Genomic DNA, 8,631 nt, shown 5'->3' on the forward strand with positions numbered 1-8,631 from the left:
CACCTCGCAATTTTTAGTGACTCACACTGAATCCTTTTGAAATACAGCGGAACCTCGACATACGAGTGTTTTCGAGATACGAGCAAGCGTTCGAGCAAATTTCTTTTTTTTATGCTTACAGACGCTGATGCTAGGTGGCCGAGCACTCGGAGCAGCCCACGTGACTTCACTTGTTCACTTTGTTCGTCGACTTCCGTACGTATCTCCCGCGAGTCTTTGGCATTGTGTTAGCGTTATCTACGTGATTTTCTCTCTCTATTTTGTGCATTGTTCTTCATAATTGTGATGAGTCCTAAGAAAGTGAGTGGTAAGGATGGTGGTGAGAAGAAGAAACGTATGATGACCATTGAAGTAAAGCATGAAATTGTAGATAAATATGAGCATGGTGCCCACTAAAGAAAGAATACAAATCGAAAAAAAGCAACAAAAAAAAAAAAAAGTTAAAAAAATAAAAATACCCAAGTTAATTTAATTTGAAGTTTCTGTAACTTTACCAAAAATATTTGTGTCTCTATAGCAATTAAAAACATTTTTTCCATTGTTATTAACACTAATAAGGGAGTTTTTTAGAGAGCCGGAATGGATTCATTTTTATTCTTTTATTTCTTATAGGAAAAAAATGATTCGAGATACGAGCACCTCGAGTTACGAACTCGGTCCTGGAATGGATTATTCTTGAATCTCGAGGTTTCACTGTACATCTGAACACCTGACTAAAATCTTTACTGTTTTTAGAGCTGTTGTGTTCACGTCCACTCTCATCGGAAATGAGACGTCCGGGATAAAAATCTACTTAAAAGGGACAGCAACATCATAACACTTACGGAACGAGACAACATGACAAATAGGTTCGACTTGAGTGTTCAAATATTTTCCAGTTGCATTATAAACCTTTTGGAGTTTCTGGTAGTGTGCACTCACTTGACACTTTTTTTTTTTTTAATTTGTAGTGTATTTTCCAAGAACAAAACACTACAGTATTCAATTAAAAAAAAAAAAACTTTTAAAAAATACACTAGAACAAGGTTTTTCAGAATCATTTCCAAACCCAATAATTCTTTGATGTTTTTAACATAAAAAAGTATTTTTTTAGTAATATTTTTTCCACACAAAAGGAGAGAATTCTGCTAATATTTCCTCCTAATTGCTTTATTTCTTTATTCCTTCAAGCGGTACAAAAAAATATTTCAAGGAATTTAGGGGGAAAAGAACAAGAGAACTTTAGGCCTCGGCTTCAGCATTTAACATCGAGTCAAACTATTTTTTTCACCTTTGTATTTTCCCTAACATATCATGCGGCAGGAAAAAAAAAAAACAACAACAAAAAAAAAACAACGCGTTACACGATCATTATAACGTGGCTGCATTGACACGGCTGTTGTTTTGTTCCCCCCGCTGCTGCAGCCTGTGATCTCTGCTGCTACACTTTTTTTTTTCTAATTAAATCATAGCATTATGTTTTTCAACTGATATTCTTGCCACTATGTGTGTGTGAGACATTGATGCGGTTGAGCTTGTGTTTCATCTAATGACTCCCTGGCCCCATGTTGCTTCAAAAAACACATTTCACACATTAAAGTTGTCATTTGACGACATGTTTTGATGCCGTCGACACTTTAAATTAAACGTCGTCAATCTCGCACGTTTCCGTTGTTCTCCAACATGCTATTCCACCCGCAGATGTTGGGGTTATTCTACTTATTACAGCGTTTGTAGACACACATGACACCTTTGCAGCCGCACATACGCAGGGAATGATAATGAAGCAGCACTTCCTGCTCTGCCTAAACTCCTGCACTGCCGTAATAACCAGCCGCACTCCCCGTGCCTCCTTCCTTCTCATTACTCTCACTCACTCCCTCCACTCTCCCTCTGAACTCTCCAGCCTCTCTTTTTCCTGTTCCTCCGAGGGGTTGTGACATCATAGGAGCTGCAGACTCCCTCCACCCTGCCTTTGATAGAGGTGTGGGGTCTAATGAAAGTGAAGTCTCCAGGACTGGGAGGAAGCTCAGGGACTGTGTAAATTGTGGGGGTCTGGGTCTGGAATTGGATAGTTAGAGGCTTGCCACAGAGCATTAGTGCAAAAGACTTGTGGCGGGGAACGTTGGGAATGACTTTTTTTTTTTTTTTTTCCATCAGTGATTGGGTCCCCTGTCAGCCAGCCTGGTGGTTTAAATGATGCCTGATGAATTGAATGAGCAACACTCTCAGCATGGACAGAATCCTCACAAAGTACAGAAAGTTCCCTGTGGTACTTCCAAGTACGAGTGCGGCACGGAAATACGGTAAAAACAAGTGGCCATTTACATGCAGTGCTGTGCTCAACTCTCATTGGCTGTTGATATTCCTTATCGATGAATGAAAAACAATTCAACAAACGTGAAAAAAAAAAAAAACCCGCACAATAATGGTCGTGTTTCAAAAATAAGTATTATCAATCACTGACACCTAACGTCCGCCTATAGCTATCATTTTGACCCGGTGGTTGAACTGGGGAAGTGCAGCAAAGAGCTAAGGACCATGTAAGACCAGAAGATGCCAAGCACTGCCATTGGCTCATAGTTATAGCAACAACAAGTGAGAATTATCTGTCTAGAAACTTGCAAAATTTCATGGGATATAAATAAGTAAAATAATAAGAAGAATAATAAACTTAGTGACAGCGGATCTGCTGCAACAGGAGGCGCCAAGTATGTGGCTCCCTGGGGTTCGAACCCAGGATGTTCTGCGTAAAGCATAAGCAGGTGTGAATAACCTCTACATATTGAGGCACTACAGCCGCCTATATATCATCCCTGGGTGGCCTCAAACCAGCAACCTCTTTGAATGTGCTAACCTATTAATGTGCTATCCAAATAGTGAAGCGATTGATTAACATTCGGACTGCTGTTAAGGTAAAGAAAGTTAGAGAGTTAGAGAGTCAACCAAAAGTAAGAAAAATAAAAATATGTCACTACTGCATGTTCCGCTTTGACATAAATTATTCCCTAAACAAGTGTCAATTTCAATACTGAACCACCTAATGACCTCATTCTGCTTTTTCAAGACAAAACAGAATCAGTATTAGCATTGTCGTTACACAGCTGCAGATCTTAGGATTTGGGAGGTAAATCATTTCACATCTAAATTTGAAACGCCGCCGATTGGTGGTGGCGGTTTTCAGGGCTGAAACGGACGTATGGCTTTTAAATGAGAAACGTGTCGAATTTGAGGTCTCGCTGCGTGTCTCAACATAATGGGCCGGTCAGGCCATTAACTTGGAAGTTGAAACGTACAGCTGGAGATAGAAGCAAGAGTCCCCATGGTGCTCAGCTTCTCCAATTTCAGCTCTAACATCCCAATTAAAAAAAGAGATGCAGGGCAGAGAAGGTTCCTTTAGTGGGATGGCAGAAAGTGAACCGCAAACCTTAGTCTTTGAACAGTGCCAGGAGGAAAAAGGGTTACATTTCATTGTTAAGGAAGGAGCTCATCAGTAATTAGGCTAAAACTAAAACTGACGTTTTCATATCTGATACCGATGCAACGTGGAGAACCTAGCCGATACAAATATCAATCCGATACCTTCTTTTCTACTCAACTTCTGTGATAGTGTCCCTGTATGTAGTTAGGCATTTGGGCTTAGGTATCGGAAGAAAAGGAAGGAAGGAAAGTGAACTCCTTATCATTGTGACATACATCACTGCACACAACGAAATGTGACCTCTGCATTTAACCCATCACCAAAGTGAGCACCACCAGCTGGTGGATTCGAACCTGCAACCTACCGGACCCAAGTTCGCTTCCTTAACCACTAAGCCACCACTGCCCCAAATACATGTTTCCACCCGGTCGGACCGCCTATAGTTGTCCGTTTAGGGATGCCCGATAATATTGGCCAACCAAAATTATTGGCCGATACTAGCATAATTATGTAATATCGGTAGGAATCGTTACCGTTTGTTGTTTGTTGAAACCCCAATGACGCAATGCATGGATTTCGCCCAGATGATTTGACTTGAAAATAGATTTGAAGTGAATTAAAGTGAATGAAAACAGCTGCATATATCGGTATTGGTTGATATCGGAATCGGTAATTAAGGTTTGGATAATATCGGCATATTCGGATTTCGGCAAAAGGTTAATATAAGACATCCCTAACTTGTTTCAATGGACCAATTGAATCGGAATCAAACCAATACCGATCCTAAGTATCGGATCGAGCCATCCCTGCTTTAGTCACCAGATTAAACAAGTCTAGAATTTAAATGTTTATTTCATCAAAAAAAGCAAAAATCTCAACACGTTTGCCAAAAAAAAAAACATGTTGACAGACGACAACAAGATATTTAATTAAATTTCAAGTGTAAATGATCAAAAATGTTCCCACACCTTACAAGGGTATGCTGTGTTTCTGAGTAAGAACACAGTGTTTTAATGCAGCCTTGCCATGTTTCACTGAAATCCTGCAGCGGCAGGTGTGTGTGATTAAAGAAAGAATATGACTGGTGGACATCTGTCTTACCACACCTGTTTTGTCTCGTGCGGACTCATCAATCAAAAAGTCCCTTAATTCCGCACACACTTTGTTACTGATGGGTGAGAAATAAGGCACAACATTCGCATGCTGACCAGACGTCATATTGCTAATACATACTCACGATACAAAAAATCAACAAAACAAACAAAATATTTGGGCAAACAAAAAGCAAAACATTATTTAAAAAAAAACCCGATATTGGACAAAAACATCATCTGTTACTGTGATGGGCCTGATACTACTGTTTCATGTCTGATACCAATACTGATACTGATACAACTTGGAATATCTGTCAATATTAATATCAATCCGATACCTCCTTTTCTCCTGTCGTTGCTGAGGCGATAGTGTCCCTTAAACTTTCCGATACCTCCTTTTCTCCTGTCGTTGTTGAGGCGATAGTGTCCCTTAAAGTATCGAATTGGACAGAATTCCTAAAACACTGGATCGAGCTGATCAAAAATCCTTTTTTTTTTTTCATTTGAACATTAATCCGAGGCAAACGTACGCACTCTAAACACAAGATACAAAAAAAATGTTCCAAATTCCACCAATCGCCCAATTCAAAACAGCAATATTATTTCAACAAATCATAATAAAATACAATCAAAATTCAGAGCAGCAGATTCACCACGAGCGAAAAAAGGGCAGGATTGAAATGAAACAACATTTACTGAGTTTTACCTCAGCAGTTGTATTCATTCTAAACCGATTCCAACCAATTATAGCCTTCTTTCATCACAATTACATTCTGCGTCTTTTTTTTTATATTTATTTATCCACCCCACCCCCCGCCCCTTTGTAGTATCTGCAGAAAGAAAAAGGAAGCGCCAGTTAATTTGTTAGCAGCATTCCCGTCCCTTTAAAGCTAATGAAACAGACAGTCACAAATAGGCTGTATAACCAGTGGGCCCAGAAAAGACGCTTTAAAAAGACTATTGTTGTCATTTCCCTTTAACGGATGAACATAAATGGAGACATTAAAGAACCTGTAGCCTGGAGTGTTACCTTTGCTGCTCAGATAAAGACAAAAGCAGGGGGATTCTGCTGACAAAAGGTCAAATCAGAGGAAAATGAACCTGTTACATGCTTACAAACCCTTTTCAGAGCAAAAAAAAAAAAAAAGTGTCCGGTAATGGAAAAAAAACCATGTTGTCAAGCCAAAAGCTTTGAGGAGAAAAGAATAATCTCTGTAACAAAAGAGAGGGGAGAGGAGTCGTCTTCCACCGATGATGTAAAACCCTGAACCACTAACATGTCAGCTCCTCTGATTTGCAGTTACGGCACAATTTCCCACTTTTACAGTGGAGCCCCACCACACCATTATTATTATATACTGTAACTATAACTCCTGTTGTCACATTATGATTAGAATCTTTGCAGATCCTCAGCCCTTCAGTCTTCAGCATATAAAGAAAAAAAAAAGAAAAGTAGAACAAACTGAATACTCCTCACTTTACACAGCTATAAATGTTTTAAGACGACACAGATTCACTCAAAGACAAACATGCTTTTCATCAGAACCATTTTATAGCCATACTTGGGCTCTAATCCGTTTTTTACCCCTGGACCTTTTTCTGATGTAACTCCAGCCCATGATTCTTAGAGAATGAGGGGGTTCAGAGGAGTCCGAGAGACTTGGGAGACGTTCTAAAAAAATCCAACAAAAACATGTACTATGGTTTATATACCACTAGCTTTACATATGCAAAACTACTGATGATGATACGGAAGATTCCGACTGAAAGAAAACAAGATCAAGATTGACCAGTTAGCAGGTTCACCGGTACGGCTGTGCAAGAAACTACCGTAAAGTCGACATGACTTTAAGAGACCTCAGATGTACCGTAGCTAAAGTTCTAAAAAGTTTTCGGCTTCACTTCTTCAGCGAAGTGGTTTCGTTTCACTTTAGCGGAGAGTCATGGGTTTGATTCCCAGCGGAATGACATACACATACACACACATGTCTGCTGTTAACACAGAAATTTACACAGGGTGGGATCAATTAAGTTCATAAAATTAAAAAAAAATAAGTTGAGGTAAATATACAGAGGAACCTCGAGAGACGAGTATTCTGAGTACCTCGAGATACGAGCGTCCCGACATACTAGTATTCTGAGACACGAGCAAGCCTTTGAGCAAATGTTTGCTTTGAGATACAAGTAAAGAAATTTGAGATACGAGCACGCTTACAGACGCCGACGCTAGGTGGCCGAGCACTCGGAGCAGCCCACGCTACGACTCGCTGTCGCCGACTCGCTGTCGCCGTTAGCCGCTACTGTTTCGTCTGTCTCGAATTTAGGAACTCATAATTAAAACCACATTTTATTTTATATCCCAGGAATCCTTATATACTATAATTTTTTTGTGTTTATTTCTCTATAGCAATTAAAAACATTTTTTTCCATTGTTATTAGCACTAATAAGGGAGTTTTTTAGAGAGCCGGAACAGATTTCTGTTATTTCTTATGGGAAAAAAAAATTATTTGAGATACGAGCACCTCAAGTTACGAGCTCAGTCCTGGAACGGATTATGCTCGTATCTCGAAGTTCTAGTGTATATACAATTTTTGTACTTAAATACAGTATTAGAGTAAAGAGTTTTATTTTGTCTTTCCATTTCCTGCAGAATGTTAGGAAAAACATGTTGAGTTTTGTTGGAAAATAATTACTGAAGTCCGAAGATAAATCGTTAAAATTCAATTCCATTTCATAGGAAGACGGCAAAGAAGAAAGCAGCAGCGGGACTTTACACAGTAAAACATGGAAACGTGTTCTCGTCTGACACCAAATGAACTCCGCACGTTACAGTTGGAAAATGCTTTTGCTCCTGATCCGTTGTTTTTCCAGCTGATGCAACAAAGAGACAATCACTGTGTTTTAGCTGTAAGCCTGGCTCCTGAAGAAGAACTGCCTCTGCAATCTACAGGCAAACCTGGGTAACATATGGACACACACACGCGCGTTCACAGATGTGTGGTAACTGACTGTCAATTTGCATTACTGCTAAAGGAAAAAAAAAACAAAACAACAGTATGTCTGCAGGGAAAAGGGCGGCCGAGGAGATGTGTGGCTGTCTGACTCCATTTTAGTCCAGTGCCAACAACAGGGGGTGAAGTTAATGAGGTTGTTCCGTGGTCCCATCACCACCAACCCCGCTGTCCTCTAACACCAGCCACACACACTCCCATTTTCTACACCATCATCATGAAGTCTGCCTCTCACCCTGCTGCTGCTGCTGCTCTCCCTGGAAATACAATCCCCTCCTCATACCTGGCAGCCGCAGAGGCTGGAACATCCATTGTTCATTAGCGCGACTACATTGAAGTCAGAATTGACTTGCGTCAAGTCACAGTGACACAGTCCAACGGGGATGGGCAACGTGTCGTAAACTCGCACGGAACGAGAGCCAGAAAGTTACAGGAAGCGAAAATGTGTCCAAGACAAATGTGATGGTAATGGGAGGAAGACAGAGGAACGACTTCATGGTAATGTAGTGAACAGTATGTGCACTATGGCGGCGCTGCGTCGATATGACTGCCAGCGAGCGAGCGAGCGCAGATTGATGCAACCCAGTAAGTGGAATCATGAAGGCTGAGGCTGACGACGAGTGACCCCCGAACCCATTTTCATTATGAGGTCAAAGAGAGGACACGGGTTAGTGGGGGCGAGGGGGGGTGGGAGGCTGAGGGTGGAGGCTGCGCTCACACTTCATTCGGTGTCACTTACACTTTCTACTGGAGCAGGCTGGAAATTATCTGCTCAACCGGAGCGTCAACCCCACGAAATCACCCACCCACTCCTCACCACCACCAACCCCCACCCCCACCAGCGTGGTTGCAGCTATATCAGTTTCACTCAGTGAAATCTAAAGAAACAAGTAACGGGTTTCTGTAATTCTTAGTACTAGTAACTAGTAACAAGTACCCACTCCTGTAACGGTTGGTTCCACAGCTTGGCGGTTAGCATGCCTGCCTTGGAAGCTGAGAGTTCTGAGTTCAATTCCTAGAAGTACCACATGCTTGGCACCTGGTTGGGGATGGCCTGTTACAGCATCCATCCATCCATCCATCCATCCATTTTCAGCCGCTTATCCGTTACCGGGTCGCGGGGGC

The 8,631-nt window shown here is 41.1% G+C and overlaps 1 protein-coding gene across 4 annotated transcripts in view; it reads right to left on the reverse strand.

Annotated features, from left to right (window-relative positions):
• Nucleotides 1–8,631, reverse strand: part of diaph2 (diaphanous-related formin 2) — a 443,473-nt gene that overhangs the window by 340,724 nt on the left and 94,118 nt on the right. The gene's annotated exons all lie outside the window — the stretch shown is intronic.

This window comes from Cynoglossus semilaevis, chromosome 15 (genome assembly GCF_000523025.1).
Source record: "Cynoglossus semilaevis isolate Cse_v1.0 chromosome 15, Cse_v1.0, whole genome shotgun sequence".
In the NCBI taxonomy this organism is placed as follows: Eukaryota; Metazoa; Chordata; class Actinopteri; order Pleuronectiformes; family Cynoglossidae; genus Cynoglossus; species Cynoglossus semilaevis.